The following is an 18,609-nucleotide window of genomic DNA, read 5'->3' as shown; positions in this document are numbered from 1 at the left end:
AACTGGCTTCACAAGTGTGATCTCAAAATAATTAGTTAAATGTTAAAGATAAATGTATTTATTTGATGAATAAAGAGTGCATACATGAGTGCAAATAAGTCAGGGTCAGGTTGGAATATGAGAGGGTACTGGTCACAAAGTATCATCATTCATAATATACTCACACATTTGATTTGTATCCAGTGAACATATAATAAGTAGCCACTTTAATGTAGTAGTATGCATTATGTTACATACAACTATATATAACAGCTGGGTGCCTTAAAAGCATTCACTGAAACAACAGATTAAAGAAAGATTTGGGTGGCTTAATGCAGCCTCTTTCTATGAGTGTGTGCAAATCCAGCAGCAGCAGAGATTCACCAGGTATTTCTACCTACACAGGCGTCTTAAGTGTTTTTATTTATTTATTTTATTCCTCACAAAAGAAGCTTATGATGTGCATATGATCATAGTGAGAAAACGCTTATTAAACTTGCTTGTAAACCAGGTAACCTCATAAGAATGGGGATTAGATTGAGAAACACTAACGATGCAAATACACCCGCTGTGCCATCTGTGAAATTCTGCAAACTTCAATCTTCCACAGCACACTATCTTCCTAAACACCCAACTTTCTTTTCTTGCCCTCTTTGTTGTCGTAAAGCAGGGCAAAGCCGCTCCAGACGCAGGGAGGGAAGGAACAAAAAGCCTTTTGTAAACTAATTACTCTGAGCTATTCTTTTCCCTCCTGCAAATAAAAACATCTTTTTTTATGATCAATTCAGATTTGTTCTCAATTTCTGCCTACACAGCAGAAATGAACAATCCACTGTATTGTGCATCATCCCTTAAAACTTTGCAGGTTTTTTTCTGGAATTAGTAATCTTTGTCTTTGTAACAAACTATTTCACAATAACACAAGCATCAAAATAAATGGTTCCACAAAGACATTTAAAGAGATATTAGACATGACATAGAAATGTGGTTAATCAGAAATCTCCATCATAATTAATTTAAAACAATTACTCTATCACATTTTAAAGTGTTTTGTTTTTCACATTTTTTTTAACAGAGTATATTATTTTGCTCTCCATATTTATAATGAACATCTGAAAGAATTAAAAATAACAGTTTGATAGCTTAAAGATGATCACACATCTTGTCATCCTCAAATTATTAGTATCAAATTAATATCTAAATATAGTATTATTATTATTTTAATTCAGCAAGGATGCCTTAAATTGATCAAAAGTGAAAAGAAAGCACTTATAATGTTACAAAAGTTTTCTATTTTAAATAAATGCTGTCCGTTTGAACTTTATATTCATTAAAGAATCGTAAAAAAAAAAAGTTTCACAGTTTTCACAAAAATATCAAGCAGCAGAACTGTTTAATACTAGATAAAAGGATTAAATTACTTTTTAAAATGTACTCAAATAGAAAATTTGTACATGTAATATCTGTTTTTACTGTATTTTTGATCAAATACATGCTAAGACTTCTTTAAAAAAAACATTGTAAAATATTTTGTACAGCTTTGGATGGTATTGTGAATCATGTATGTCATGGAAATATTATCTAATCTAAAATGTGGTGGTTTGGGGTTAACAGATTTCTCTTTTACTATTTTTCACTATTTCATTAACGTTTTGTATGGGTGATTAAGTAATTATGACCATATTAATACACCAATTTCCTCTTGCTAAAAAAAGGGAATTAAAAAAAGATAATGTAAGTTCAATAAGTACCTACGTCCATACATGAATCATATAAAGAACCTCTAAAATACCTTAAATTTCACAATTTTCAGAGCAGCACTGTGTTGCTCCACATAACAGGATGTATTTATTACAATATGCATGACATGCCTGTAGAGCTTTCTGAGTTTCTTCTCTCTGTCCTCAGACCAGCCTCACAGGCCTTGTATCACTCGCACCTAATGTCAAATCAACACCATCAGCAAGCCCACAGCAAGCAGCCTCCTCCCGCGTGAGGAGACAACTGATCCCGCGGCAGCACGCAGCTGTAGGAAATGTTGCCATACCGAGTAATAAAGACACTGGGATTACAGCAATGACTCACTGCTCAGTATCCCTCCTTCTTCCTGCCATCATGGGAGAGACTGATGTCTTTATGAGGCGATGGTGATGAAATGTTGCATAGAGCGATCCTCTCGAATGGGGAAACAAGAGGAGCCATTGAGCAGGAATCTGAGGAGGGCTGGATAAGCCCATGATTAGATTTAGGCTATTTAGTTGGTAGAGGAAGAGGGAAATTTACCAGTTCATTATGCATCGAGTGGGACACAATGTGGACATGAACCTTACCGTGAAGATTTGTGATACTTCTTACAGGATATGAGTCGAATATACAGAATAGAGTTTAGTCAGTCTTACAGTTACAGGTCAGTCTTCTGGACTATAGACTATATTGATGTATAAATATGCTGCTGCAGAATGACGGATAGCAATATCTTCCCCTTGTTTCACACAGTAGCTTCCAAGAAAGATTTCTGAAGGACATTGTGACACTGAATTTACCTGAACTGAAGTAATGCTACTATTATAGTTATAGTATTTTTATTAATTAGGATCCCTTCCCCTTGTTTTGCATGGTAGCTTCCACACAGGTCATATTTGCCTTCATCTTGTAGCCGATTCTGATTTTGCAATGTAATGTCACATAAAGAAGACCCTGACCTCTGCTACCATGGACTTCATCTATTTACCATCCCTTCCTCTGAAAACCTCAAAATCCCCTTACACACGGGAGATTTACACCCAAAACATCATGGTATAATGTTCCATTCCCCTTACTCTCTTTGTTCCTAATCTTTCACTGACTTTTATACTGTTTGCATTTGGGTTGTTGGTCATGGTGCTGTGAGTTCACATAGCAATGGTAATGGAGAGCAGAGGTTTTTCTGTTAATACTTGGCTTGGTTTACATGTTTGTAACACTTCATTAGCCAGCACTAAGGGGCCACATGAGATTATTCACACATATCACAGTACTGTAAAGAGCCTTGGATAATCTGGCCAAAATCAGCTTTGCAAACTATATCTTGTCCTCACTCTTTCTGCTGAACAATTACAATTTTCTGTACTCTTCGGCAGATGTGGTGCCAGACATTAATTGTTTAAAAAACAAAAAACAGTGACAATATATTTTTCTGCATACATAAAATAATGCAATTAATATTAATAAAAATAAAATCTAACACTGAACACCATGTACATTACTGATAACAAAAATCATTCACATTAAATATAATCATATGTAATGAGCAGTGACTCCTGGGGATGTTCTTTTACTGTTTTCATATAAATGATATGGTATTTTATATTTTATACTTAAATTTAAATTATTTGTAATATAATGGTAAGCTATTTACAGTTTTTCACCATAAGGTAATTTACAGTTTACCAATTAACATGCTTTTATTACAGCATTTTTAGAGTTTTTGACACATTAAGAATATCTATTTGTGGCTGGAACAATATTATATAAACTGTAATATTAAAACTTAATATTAAAATACAGTGTTGATTAATGTGGGTTTAAAGAATTCTCATTTTAATCCATTTGATTATTTGATTTTAAATACATTTTCTAAAAAAAAAAAAAAAGCACAAATTATTTCTTTATGTAAAAAACATTTTATCTTTTTAAGATATAGTTCACTCAAAAATGAAAATTTGGCCACCATTTACTCACTCACAGGTTTCTTTCTTTTACTGAATACATGAGAAGATAATTCATCAGACAGTTACTTGCAGCCATTGACTTCATTATTTTTTTTCCATTTGGTTAAACACTTGTGCAAAACATATTCTTTTATGTTCAACAGAAGATAGAAATGAATACAAGTTTGGAAGAGGTTAGTGAATGCTTACAGAATTTTTATTTTTGGGTGAACCATCCCTTTAAGGTCAAAGGTTAGATTCTCAAGCAATGCATGGACTGATAAAATATATATCTTGAATACTATCAAGATACAAGAAATCGAGAGATCAGCTCAGGCTGTATCCCATCTTCTCCTGTCACAAAAAGAAGCTCTTTTTATTGACTGCCAGTTAATTGGAAACAAATGTGCACAGAGAAACAGGCTTTTCCATATTGAAGAACTGGACAAATGTGTCCTTATCTACATCCCTCTCTTGCCTCTGTTCGATCCCACATGTTATAAGACAAGTCAACTGTGTCAAATTTGTCTTCAGTGAGTCACTCACCATCACAAATATTTATCTTTTGCTTTCCGGCTGCCCAGCGGGTTGCATCATAAAGATGGATGACAGTGGGATGATCCAGAAAATGATATTTGCAATTTGGAGCCTGTACTGTATATGCAACCTACACATTTAATTGTGACTCTGGAATGCTCTTTAAATTCACAAACGAAAATGCTCAGACTTTGCTACTTTTTCTACTGTACTAATCTTGAGATGTAAAAGGGGAAATTCAAAATACACATGTAAAAAAAAATGACTACAGCTCACTATCTTCTATTTTTGAGCTCACTCGGAAGATAATTCATGCTGATTCAGTTTGTTTTAATTTTGAACAGCTGTTTGTCCCTCTTAAAGGGTGAAAATTGATGTTTCAGCCAATTGACCAATGAGGACTTCCAGTCACTGCCATGTGCCACAGCTGAAGAGGATGGCTGAACTTTTCTAATGCAGGTCAGTGGAGCTGGGTATTCGTCTTCAGGCTTCTCTCACATAGCGTGCAGGGCAAAGCGTGTCGGTAGCTACGTGTGCATTGTGGGATCCGGTGGAGGGACAGCAGAATTCAGCTGCCATCTTAGTCTTGTGCAGTGCATGGCGCCTCCGCTTCAATGGGATTTGCTCACAGTTGCTCCCTGATGTCTTCTGTGGGCTACTGTCAGTGATTTAACCATTGCATGGCCGTGTTGTTTATATAAATAAGACTGTGGAAAAGAACTGAATACCAGATTATATTGAGTTGTTTTGTGTGTGTATGTATTTTTAGTGAATGAAAATCAAATTGTGTCTGAAATCGCTCACTTATTCACTAATACACGTGCAGAGTGCACTATATGAAAGAGGAGTAAACTAATGAAGGGAATGAAATTGTTCATTCCGAATTGGGACCACTACAAAATGCCAGACAACTAGTGCACTATAAAGGGGATAGGGAGTGGTTTCATACACAGTTATACTGGCATGGTTTAGATAACTATATTAATAAGAATTCACATGATCACGTATTTTGAAAGTTAAAATGCTTCAATTTGTTTTCTATTCAGTTCAATCCTACTTTATTCTAGTCTATCAGTTTAATTACTTCAGTTTGTTAAATGCTTCAGTTTATTATATTATAAACATAATACATAATTATAGTTTATATGATATAACTATAAAGAATTAAACTGTTCTGCGTGAGATTTAAAAAAAAAAAAAAGAAAGAAAAGATTTTTAATAGAAATTCTTGGTAACACACCACTGAAAAAAAAGGTTTTGTGTGTGCACTGTTTTTGCTCAAGTGGCTGTCATCTCTGCATAATAGGAATTGTTTGCTCAGCAAGAAAAAAATAATTAGATGGAACGTTGGTTAATAATATGAAAACATGTAAATATAAACACATGCATTTCATCAATAGTATTTTATAATTTAAATAAATGTTACCACATTTCTGTGTGTTTACTATTGTCATTAAATAATAAAAGCCAGTTACTGGATCACATTAAGCCACCTCTAAAAAACTGTAAACACAGAATTGTGTTAAATGTTAAATGCCTATTTATTATGCCTATTGGAATTGACATCACTTGGAATGTAATAGCTTTTCCTTTTTCCTTTTTTTTTATAAACGAGCAATTAAAAATAATGTGAAATTCTATACTATTCTTCTCTCAAAAATAACCAAGTGTGGAAGTGGATAAAAGCAATTGCAATACACTATTATGTCAACAGAGGGCACCTGTATCAGTTATAGGGGGCTCCAAAATGCTAGTGCAGAGAAAATGACCCAAATATGACCAGCTAGGACTAATAAATCAATACTGCATTAAAAATCTGTTTAAATGATGCTCCCTTTAGGTTAAACAGAATATACCGGAATTTGTTCAAAGGATCTTCAAGCTGTATAATGTATTAAGCTTAATCTGCTATATTCACCATTCACCTCAAAACTTCAAATGTGTGTAGTACACATTTTCCAGACATAAAGTATATTACTGGCTGATCACAGGGAATTTTCCAATGCTAGGATAACTGGGAGTAACGGCTGCACTTCAAGCAGGTGTTTGGTTAAATCACAGTAAATTGTCATTGATATTGTGCCATGAGAATATTATCACACCAAACATACTCTCACAAAACCCCCCAGCTTTCAGTGTTAAAGTGACATAGAGATCCTGCGCAAATACCTAGTGCAGCTTTGCAGGTGAGGTGTCATGCGTTGAGGGCTATCCACAAGCTTCTTGTCTATCTTTATTAGCCAAATCAAATGCAGAAAAATGGATCCCTCTGCTTATCAGCGTGGTGCTTACTGTGGCTGCTCATGAGCCAGAGGTCAGAGACATGACACCAAATAATGGTCACTGTAGACTTATTGTATTGATGGAGAAGATGAAGGAGAGTGCGATTGGAGGGTTTGGGTGAGGAGGGTGGTGGGTTAAGAGGATACTGAAGATTATGAAGGGAATTGCCACAGTACACTGGCTGCTTTTGTGAGCCCAGTGTCCGAGGGGAAAATATCTCCTGAGGCAAGAGCAGTCTGCCACAAAGCACTAGTCCTATTATAGATACAAAAACTTGTTTTCAGACTCCTCAATGGTAGACGCCACATTTTGAGTGGTAGTTTGGAGAGATGGGCCATGTGAGCAAGGTCATATCAAATCATTGTGGGACAGACACAAATAGATAATGGGTGTTTACAGACAAAAACGTTGCTGAAGGGAGATTGGCATAGCATGTTAGTGGGCCGTTCTTTTTATTATAATTTTTGCTCATTTTGAGCCCAACTGTTTAGCTCCAGTAAAAGTTTAACACAGGAAAGCTGAGGTACTGTAGATGATGAAGACGATAAATGTTTTAAAGGGATAGTTCACTCAAAAATGAAAATGTGATGTTTATCTGCTTACCCACAGGGCATCCAAGATGTAGGTGACTTTGTTTCTTCAGTAGAACACAAATGAAGATTTTTAGCTCAAACCATTGCTGTCTGTCAGTCATATAATGGAAGTGGATGAGAATCACGGCTTTGAGAGTAAAAAAAAACACACACAAACAAAACCAGATTAAACCCTGCGGCCCGTGGTTACACATTGATGTGTAAAGACACTAAACAATTGGTCTGTGCAAGAAACTGAACAGTATTTATATTGTTTTTTTTTACCTCTGATTCAGTGCAGTGTCCGAACTGTCCTAAGCATGTTCTCAACAGATAGTTGAGATCATTCATCGCCCTCAAATGGTTCCAAACCTATTTGTGAGTCTTTCTTCTGCTGAATACAAAATATATTTTGAATGATGTTGATAATCAAACCATTCTGGTTCGTATATTGACATTTTTCCTATTCCTATCATGTTTTTTTGTCCATACAGTGGAAGTCAATGGGAACTGAAACTCCATGACTGAAATCCATAAAAAACTGAAAATCTTTTTTCTTTTTTTGCGTGCCATAAAGGTTTGGAATGACATGATGGTGAGTACTGATGACATGATTTTTTTTTTACATTTTTGGGTGGGCTAAGCATTTGTGTTATTACAGATAACCAGAAAAATTAGCAAATGGCAATCTAAGAAAGTGCCTAAACACTTTTGTCTTAATTTGGAACAGTATATTTTTTTAATAATAAGAAATCTAATAATTTTGTTGTAAAAACATCTATATAACATTTTATGCATGTATAAAAAAAAAATTGAATATATTTTGTGCACACCTTAAATTCACGTGTACACATTTTAATCAGTATTCCCAAAAAAAAAAAAAAAAATGATTCGTGTTTAATTTAGTGTTACCTGACATTTCTTTGTAATCATTTCTGAAAATTTCTGATTTTTGAATCAAAATATTTTTTTTCAGCATTGTCATAGAAAAGGTACAATTATCTGATTTCTTTTATATTTTAATTGATATTGATTCGCAGCCATGAGGATCCACAGGGCTGATTCTTTGATATTTTAATGTTTTTAAATAAATTAAAAGATTGGGCAAAACAAGCATCATGTCATATTCCCCACCAGCAGCGAAGGCAAATCCACCCACCTCACCTCTCACAACACCAGCTCTCTCTCACGCTCTCACACTCGTACCCTCTCACTGTGTTGTCTACTGGGGGGCAGCTGCCCTCTGATGACATCACACACCCTTCCAGCTGCAGTACTGATGGTGATAGGAACAGATGTTGGCTTTTGGGGGCCTCCCCCGACAACCACAACTTTCTCTAGCCACCTCCAATTACAAGGGCCAAGAGTACTGTTGACATATTCTCTCAGCATTTCACTCATAATAAAGCCTTTAGCCAGGACTAAATTTGTGGGAAACCACCCTCCAGCTTGCCACATCCCATGCATTTCATTTTTGATGGCACCATAAAGTTAAGTTTGTTCTCATGATGCATCCCAAAATGCATTTCAAATAGTCAAGGCATTCAAACTGCCAGGAGTCACATGGCTCAAACTGATATTATATGTAAACTGAGCATATGAGTCTTATTATCCATATTAAGAGAAGAGGAGAGGAGGATTCATTTGGGTTCAAGGTTTGATATTCAGTGTTTTATGACCTCTGTTGGGCAAACTAAAATTACATGAAACAAACGATAGCAGCAGATGACCTTCTGCCTCTCTTAACCCTGCTATTAAAACAAGAATCATTGGGTGTGGTTCTAAGCCTGTCAGAAGGTGAAAACTGGAAATGTGGTCCTGGGCACACTCAAGTTCTCAAAAAAATTATCAAGGGGAGAGGGGGTACACCCATTAAATTGTCCTAAACTCTTAAAAGGTAAAAAAGTTGCCATTGCTGCAATACCCTTTAAATAATTTACAAAGGCATAGCCTTTGAAAAAAATAACACCCCAGTGAAAGATATTTTAGGGTCTTGTTCATAATTAAATGTTCAAGCTCCTGATTTTTTTTTTTTTTTTTTTTTTTTTTTTTGAATTAGAGTTAGAATTAGAAGTTATACATATTTATAAATATTTTTTTTCCAAGACTCCTGGTTATTTTGTAAATTAAATTAAATTAAATTAAATTAAATATGGGGGTACTATATTTAGCAATTATAATTTTTTAAATCATAATTACTGATTGGCACAACAGGCTGTTCTGGCCTTATAATAGAATCCAATGAAGAATTAAATATTAGACATTAAAACACATAATAATAAACATGTCATTAGGTAAAAAAAAAAAAAAAACTCTACTCATTAAAATGTCATTCATGAAAAAAATTATAATAATAATAATTCTGAATATTGAAACTGTGAAGACTGAGCCATCATCAAGAGAACAGGGAATGTAGCTTCAGTCCGGTTGTTCGGGTCCCCGTACCGACACATGGAACGGCTGCAGCTGTTCGACCAATCTCTTTATGCAAAAAACATTAAGCAGGAATGAGCATTCTCCCTACTTTTTCTCATTACACAACTTTTCCCGTTCTGGCACAACATCAGAACCTTCCCTCACACACATCTGTGGGCACAATGAGCTAAAGGATGGGGGAGGACAGAATCTCAGCTGTTCCAGTTGTCAGAACCCTGGGAAAGTGTTCTCTCCACTCTTGCTCCCTCTTTCTTTCTTATGTCCTCTCTCCCTATCGTTCTTTCCCCCCCACCCCATATTTGATGCCCTGAAACCTGAGGACTTGCCTCTGATCATAATTTGAAGTAAAACCCAGTGACGGAAATGACAGAGGTACCAAAGGGCTTAGAGGAACATTTATATTGAGGCACAAATTCTGCTTTGAGTTGTGATGTTGATCCCACCCTCAGTTTGAACAACTGTTTGATAGTTGCTACAGCTGTACACATTTTGTCAGTGTTGTTGTCTTATGTGGCCTATACATTCAGCAAAACCACATGAAAGGGAGAGCTAGAGTTATACTTGAACTGTCATGTGAAACATGTGATCTTATAAATCACTTTAATTATTAAACATACTGTACTTGATGGTTGACAGTGTTGTCAGCTGTTGCACTGAACAGTTCAAAAGTATCTCTCCTTTAAAGTCATGTTGTAATATTTTTCATCAAAGAGCTGATGTCTGGATTTGAGCCTGTCATTCTTTAAAAATAAGTCCCTAAATCTCAGTCATCCCCCTGTTTTCTGAAACATTTGACGGCATCACGTACAATCAGGTTGATCTGAGTTGCTCTAATCCCTCAAATTAAAATGTTCTCCCCTTCTGTGCTATTCTCAGAGCAGTACCAAACGCCTGTGTGTGCAGATGTAATGAGGGAGGAGAATTCTATAACTGATATAAGGCCTTGTAATCCCACTCTCGTCTAGATGTTAAATTCATTTGTAATTGCCCTTTTCCCAAACACAGGTCTGTTGCAGACGCTCACTATTCCCCTGACTGCACACGGGGACAATGAGAGGGGGATTTCTTATTTTCATCGAAATGAGACTCACGAGAGCATAATAGAGTTAATACAGGTGCTGAGCATAGGAGACAGACGGCAGCTGATTTGCCGTCTCAGGGATTAACATATCCTCAAAACGTGAAGGACAGCCCCACAAGACATTCTGAATATGTTTTCATAATAAAAAATCATTGCTGCTAAGACAGCTATAAGGGATAGACAGAGATAAACTTAGTAAGTAAGTAGCCTACATAATCTCTAAACCATTATACTACTCGTGAAGTGGTCTTGGCCTTACAGACACTTAACCTTGGCTTGGAAATAACTATTTTAATAACAATATGTTAGCTGAAAGTACATCGGGTTTTAGTCGGGATAGATTTTTTTACTCAAGTCCGTGTGTTGGTCTCACATAGCCATACTTTCAGACTGACGGCTGAAGGTCTGGAATCTATGGCAGATTTAATTGGCCAAGGCCCACCCATGAAGCCGTTAGACCGACACGTCAAACAACCAATCACAGTTCGTTTTGTTCAGTGTCATGTTTCGGGGCGTGGAAATTTCACCACAATAACAGACGGGTGAGTAAAACTCTCAGACGTATTTTAAAGATTCTATGCTGCGAACTTTAAATATTTGACATACTTCTGAATATCCAGCGTTTATTTAATCCTGATAAGCGCTCATCGTCACAGTTGTAAACTAAACGGTTTTCTTCTTTCGTGAGGGGGTTTGGCGCCACAGCATTTTTGTTTCCGGGCGGAACGTTAAAGTATGCAACACATATAGGAAATCCTGTAGAATTCAACCAATCCAATGACGACTTCGACACTCCTGAAGTGTTTCCACTTTTGTCTCCCATATGCATCAGACATTTAGCCAACTGTCCGTAGCATGATGTCTGAGGCTGATACTATCCGTCTAGACAGTCTCATGACCCACATTTGAGTCATGTAGGTGCACATTCCATTTTTTGCATACGCATGGAAAACAGTGCATGTGCAAAATATTTTAGCTGTCGAAAACCCACTAGGCAGCACGCACGGCACCAGATCTGCACATCCGCGCTTATTATCTTATGGTCGATGTAGCAAATTAAGGTAAATGTAGTGAATGGCTTCTGTGCTCAAAAACCATTTGCCAGGTTTTGATTACTAATGTTACAAATGATTTAAATTTATACAATAATTAATAACTGAACCTATATGGGGGGGGGGCAGTAGGCCTACGAAATACCTGATTCTCATTGGTCAATCCCAACATTAATCGGTCTAATTTGCTACAAATCTATTCTTGCCATGGCAACTTTGTATAGACTGTTACAGGACTGCTATGGAGCACAATAAAGAAAGATAGTAGCCTAGCGCTTATTATTGCATCCACAAATAATGAAGATTAAGCCTTTAAATGTTAAACAAGAAAGCCTTTAGTATTTATATTTGTGTTAGCCTACTCCATGTTCTTAAGATTACTTGTAAGCCTGTTCTTTATCTAATATTTACACAGTCAACACTTGTGAGAACGTCACAACAATGTGGCTCTGCAAGAAATGAATATGAAGATCTATGCAGAATAAAACCATACTTAAGACTCTTCATCTCTCCAGGCTTTACATGACGTATGGGACCTCTTGTCGTAATTATTCTTCCTTCCATTCAAATTTGTCTTCCACAGAAGACAAACACACTTGTGCAGCTTGGAGAACTGTTGTTGCATGTATTGTAAATTGCATGAAGATGTGGCTGCCCTCAGTGTCCAAGAGCTGGATGGTGCTACATAAAATACTGTCCCTCCAGTCTGAATGCAAAGAAAGACAAGCCTCCGGTTAACAGAGAAAGATTCCTTGCACTGGCAGAGGCTTACTGGCACAACACAAGCACCTTTTATTACAATCATAATTAATGACCCGCAGTGCCTCAAAAAACTTTCCTTTAAGGGAATTAAATAGAGCAAAATGATGGCCAAAAAGGCTCAATTAATAACAAAGTGGGCACAGTTCTGGGATAGCACAAACAAGGCAGAACATCAGTCAAACGAACAGACATGTTGGATAAACAAATGCTTGATTCATTTCTACAGCCCGATGGGACTACTGATTAAATTAGGAAGCTGGAGAAGAGACAATCAACATACTGGAGATAAACAATGCTAGTGTGCTGCAGCTAGGGGACAAAACAAAATGAAACACGGAAACATTCAGTGCCATTTGACACTATCCCGAGCCCCAGCTTGGTCAACACTGAACATATCATAAAAAAATGTGTATGTAAACAGGAGAAACATCCAACTCAATATATGTCAGGCTGCAAAAGCTAAACAGATCCCACCAGGTGTGAAGATCATTGGACAAATCGGTGTGAGTATTTCTCACTTTTCAATGTGTGTATGTCCAACATAATTTGCTGCTTCATGAGATATCTGTGTGGGCTTTTCTTTGTGAAAGACAAAGCAAAAACGGTGAAGTGTTCCCTGTTAGAAAGCAAATGAGTTACCTTCAATTTCAAAGGTCAATTCAACAATCTACTTGAAATTACTTTGAAATATATATATTTGGTTTTGTCAAGAAAACTAAAAATGTAACTGGTTTTATTCCAAATACAAAATATAATTTAATGTCAAAATTGTCCAACTTCGGTTAAATAAGTTATAAGAATTAATAGAAAAAGTACTTCAACAAAGCAACTGCAAATTTTCACTTTTTAAATTTTTTTATTTTTTAAATTGATATCATAAAGTCATTTTACTTGCATGCATATTAATAAGTGGATGGTGACATTGCACTGCAGTTCCTGGGAAGCTGATATTTGAAGAACTCAGGCTTTTTGAGTGAAAAGCAATTCTGCCTCCTCTCCCCCTCTTGTGTCAAGTTTGCAAAGTCCAATTTTCACATAACATGAAGGTCGTGACTGAATCTGCACTGGTCTTGGTAGGACATAATGCCAACAGAACTGTAAACTGTTTTTGGGGGGAGGGTTGGTTAAGATGAGGGACATCACCATTCAGCACTGGTAAACCAGTCAGGGACACTGACTCATAGAATAGATTTTCCATCTCAGTGTGTCACATTAGATTTTCGGAGGTGCACAGTGGCAGGTACTTGTGATTAGTTACACTTTAACAATGTAATGAACTTTTTAGTTTATCCATCTTCTAACTCAGGAATGCAAAAAGATCCACCTGCATGATGTGAATTGAGGAGAGAAGAGAAATATCACAGCTTTTGTTGTTTAATGTTTTATGTGAATCACAATTGTATTTATTAGATCATGCAAGTAAGGCTCATTATATTTTCTGCTTTTTCTTCTGTATATTTACTTACTATTTTAAATCTATGTTAGGTTTACAAAAACATTTACAAAAATATATAATACACTTTTTCTCTTTTTCCCCACATGCACGTCAAAGTATATATATGTAAAAAAAAAAAAATTTTGAATTTCCACAGGAGTTCATCAAAAACACGGCTCAGTTGAAATTGAAGGTCACAAAGCCCTGTTTTTAATACCTTGTTTCTGATATGCCGCAGCGCTGTGTTCTCCTTCGGTCTCTTTAGCCTTCTGGTTCTTGAGTTGAGGTGGTCAGGGGCTAAGCCTCCAGCAGGAGGACGTCTGCATTCCTCCAGCTTCCAGCAGCCCTGTTCTTCTCTCGCTCTCTTTGTGGCTCACAGTGTGCTGGGGTTAGGAGACTGCCGCCTGAGCTGGCCAGAGCCCAGAGCTGCCGATCTAAAACAACTTCAATGTTAATTTCCTTTTCATCTTGTGTGTGAAATTGCTGCTGGTGTGGCACTGACCTCCAGCATTATGAGGTCAAGTGTTGAAATCTGATGTGCGCCTCTCAGGCAGACAGTGCGCTGAGATAGATAGAGGAGTGGGAGGGGAGGTTTAAGGAAGGTAAAGTCTTTACAAGTTCTCTCCTAGCATTGCTAAGGGCTTCACTAGGCATGAAGCAAGCCTTCACATGTGTGCTGAGTGGAAGAGAGAGCACACATCCACAAGACCCTCCATCTTTCCCTCTAGACAACTACTGCTCTTCTCCTTTAACAATATTCATAACTGAAGCAAAGCTATCTGGGAAAGGTCAGCAAGGCCATATGTTTTTTTGAGAAGTGGTGTTGTAATATATGTTTCAATTTGCTTAGAGAAGAAATACTAACATACAGTACAGCAGGACACTCATTTTATTTTGGGGAGATCACTAATATGTCTATTTGTGTTTATCAGCTTATTATAATATTTTATATTTTATTTTACATTATAATATACATATAGTTTTAATAAAAAGGTAATAATAAACCCTATACACTAATCTTATAAGCCTAACATCTATGATTATGCTTATCAACCTCCATTACATTATTCTATGTTTTTACTTATAAGCCTTTTTATATATAATTTTTAAGAAATATAATATAATTCATATAATAATCTGTTTATGGTTAAATTTAATGCTTAAGTAAGAGTGTTTCCTCTGCTTAATGTCTATTTATCTTTTCATGTTTTTACTAATCAAACTACATATAAATAATATAATATAATACCCAATAATAATGTATAATATATTATAACACCCAATGATTCTACATTTTATTGTAGAAATGTCATTTTCTGATTATGTTTTTAAAATATTTGCATATAGCTACCACCTGATCATTGGCATGCATCTCTCCCATCATCCTCCGAGGCTGCGCTCACCTCTGAATTACGAGCCTTAGTTCTTTTGTTCCACTTGCAATGCGCCATAACTTTCCGAACGAAGTGAACAAGTTAACATCTTTTCTTCTAAAGATATTCCTGATCATAAATAAATGCAATCTCTGGCAAAGAACAAGGGGTGCAGAGAGGAGGGAGAGAGAGAAACATCTGAGTAGATAAGCATTAGATATGATTCCCATGATAAGACTCAGTAATTTGGCTTTTAGAGATAACTCCAGGCACTGTTAGGATGAATGGCAGCAATTTACTGTTTGCTTTATTTTGTCCCCAATGCCTTTTTTACACATTTTTATCTTGCCCGTTGAAGGGCTTTTCATCTTAGATGATTTCCACTCTTTTTTTCTTTCTTTCTGTGTTTGCCCCGGAAGGTGAGATCAGAAGGCGGCAGACTGGCATGTTTTAAAGCTGTGGACAAAATACAAATATTTGAGAATGTATTTCATGGTAATTATGTCAGGTTTCATGGCCTGAGCTGTGCACCGAGGCGCTGCCTGAATGCCTTAATTTGTATAGAAATTGTAATCATTTGTTCATTTCAAGGTGAAAATTGCATTTTTTTAATTTAAATTGTTTCCTGCGTGATAAGCTATTATCTAGAAAAAAATTGTCTTTGTGTATTAGAGTCTATACCCAGGAGTCACGCTTTGTTAAGAGCTGACTGCTTTCAGAAAGAGGGTTTATGTATGTATCTCCACAGAATGCAACAGCGCCTGCTCATTATTTTCATTCTGTAGTATTTCGCCTCCATTTTGGATTATTAATATGAATAAGTATGCGAGCTGACTGTAGATTTCGCGAGCAACCTGTAAACAGGCCCCGCGACTTATCTCTTGGATTTATACCTGCATGTTCACCTTGAAATCCTGCCTTTTACCTTACTGAGGTGATATGGCATGGAGGACGGAGAGAAATAGACGCCGCTCGACATTAAAGAGAGATACGAATGAGACACATTGGTTGGAATAAAAATGTTGACTGCACCGAGACTTTTTTTTTTCAGTAGGGTGTATTGAGAGCCTTTTAGACCGAGCGGGGTTAAAACGACTGCCAGCTTTCTCACAGCTTAATTTTGCAGTGATGCTGGAGTGTGGAGATTAGAGTCTGGGGGCAAGGAGGGGCACACCGAGGCTTGGTTGAGGGATGCCAGGGTTACTATGGGGGACTATAATCTTGCATTAGGTGCCTGGATACAGCAAATGAAAGACTGGGTTTAAAAAGGGAAACTTCATGTGAATTGCGAGGGGAAATAAAATTGTTTTACCCTATTGACATCTGTAGGCATAAAAAAAAAAAAAAAAAAAGGATAGGCTAATTCTTCGTAGAAGCAGAATATGGCGAACAATGGAGTCTGTCAAAGGGATACATTCTTCTCTCTGTAACAATCTTCTGCTAAGCTCTCTACTTACCGATCTAAGTTAGGTCTATTAGGCAATCATGCGATCTGTCGTGTAAGCTGATTGTAGGAATGTGGAATCCCTTCGGTGAAGATCAGACACCCGGGCTCAGGTACATAATGTATCCTGGAATAATTATGGGATTTAAGGACATGTTAGGCTTTGTAAGTGCTTTCTTTGTTGCGTTTTCAAGAGGTTGACACCGCAGTTCCTAAAGCATAATAATAACAGCCAAAGGAGGGTGCGAGGGGTGTCGTGGTGAATTATTCAGACATGTTTTAATCAGTCTGTACCTCGTGACATGTTCCAACTTCCAAACAACAACGAGTGTCCCAAAATACTCATTATCATGAAGGCACCACATCACAGATATTCTCTAAAACTCCCCCACTGGAATGTCAGTTCTCTGATTTCATTGTTCATATATTGGCTATTTATTCACCTATTTATTTAGTCTTTTTAAATGATTTATTCGTTTGATTTAGTTATACGATTAATCATCATATTCATCATAATAATATTTGGAAAATTATGGCATGCGATTCAGCTATTCCTGATGTAATGTGATGTCATAAAATGTCATTTCAAACATTTCCAGTATATTCGTAACTTTTTATGACTTTAATTTGTTTAATATTAATATAATATAATAATATATCCTAATATAATGTTATTAATAAATTATATTATTAACACAAATATAATATTTAATATAATATACTTGCTTATTTATTAATAAAAATAATATTATATTAAATATATATAAATTGTCAATGTAGACATATGTCTACAAACACACACACATTCATGACAAATGTCAGACATCAAATACTGATTAGATTATCTGGAAAAAATATCAATATAAGATATAGCTAATAGAGTATAAAATATAGTCAAAATATAATAAATGAATTCAGTGTTTAATTCTTTCTTTCCATTTTTTCAGTCTTTGTATTACATAAAAAAAATCCTACATTTTTTTTATTTTTTATATAATAATAAATACAGCTAAATAAGTAATAAAGTAATAAATAATAATATAATAAATAAATATTAAAAACTGTTTGGCATCTATAACTGTCAAAGTCATCCCAGCAGCTGCTCCCCTAACAGTAATTTTGGAAATAATCGGAATGGATATTTTATGACATCACGCCACGGGCATCTGAATCATAAAAAGGATTCCTCAGTGGAAAATCACATTGCAGAAGCATTCCCTCACTGTGTGAATACGTTAAATGAACCCAGATGGCAATACTAAAACTTGTTTACAATGTATTTCCCTTTAAAGATCTTAATTAAACACGGAGAGTTTATAATCCATCATCAGAGAGGATAGGATGCTCGTTCTGATGGGAGGTGCAGCACACGCTTGCATCTTGGGCCGTTAATGCCATTACACATTGGCTGGTCTTCAGTGCCCCCATAAGAAACGCAGTAAATGCCCTGAGGCCCCTGCAGCTCTTCAGTGAATGAATGCAGTGCTCTGAAAGTCTCTGTTGTGACACTGTCTGCGACACTTCACTCTATTCACTCCCAGCGCAACTCAATTACTGGAAACTGATATTTTTAGTATCTTAAATCACCCCAACTGTCATGATGCTCTTGACTTCAAAGTGGCTATAAAAATACAGCATTGTTCAAAGATGGGGATTAAATCATGATTCTAGCTGACAGCAACATCAAAGCAATGAATAGAGTGTATATGGTGAATGCCAATTACAGAAGATGAGCATTTCAGATTAAAAAGCTCTTTATAAATTTAGTATTAGATTGTAAAGCAGGACTACATGATACGTCTGGCTATGTATCATCACTGAGTCAACTATTAAATGCGTAGTAAAATGCTTGAGTGTTTTTAAATAGAAGACATATATATGCCCCGTGAGCATATATTTATGACTATTGCATGATCCATATAGTGGGTGTTGAGAAAGTAAGAAACAATCAGTGTTTTTTGTTGAC

The sequence above is a fragment of the Carassius gibelio genome, chromosome A23 (genome assembly GCF_023724105.1).
Source record: "Carassius gibelio isolate Cgi1373 ecotype wild population from Czech Republic chromosome A23, carGib1.2-hapl.c, whole genome shotgun sequence".
Lineage (NCBI taxonomy): Eukaryota > Metazoa > Chordata > Actinopteri > Cypriniformes > Cyprinidae > Carassius > Carassius gibelio.
The sequence above is the reverse complement of the archived record's forward strand: the minus strand, read 5'-3'. Positions refer to the sequence as shown.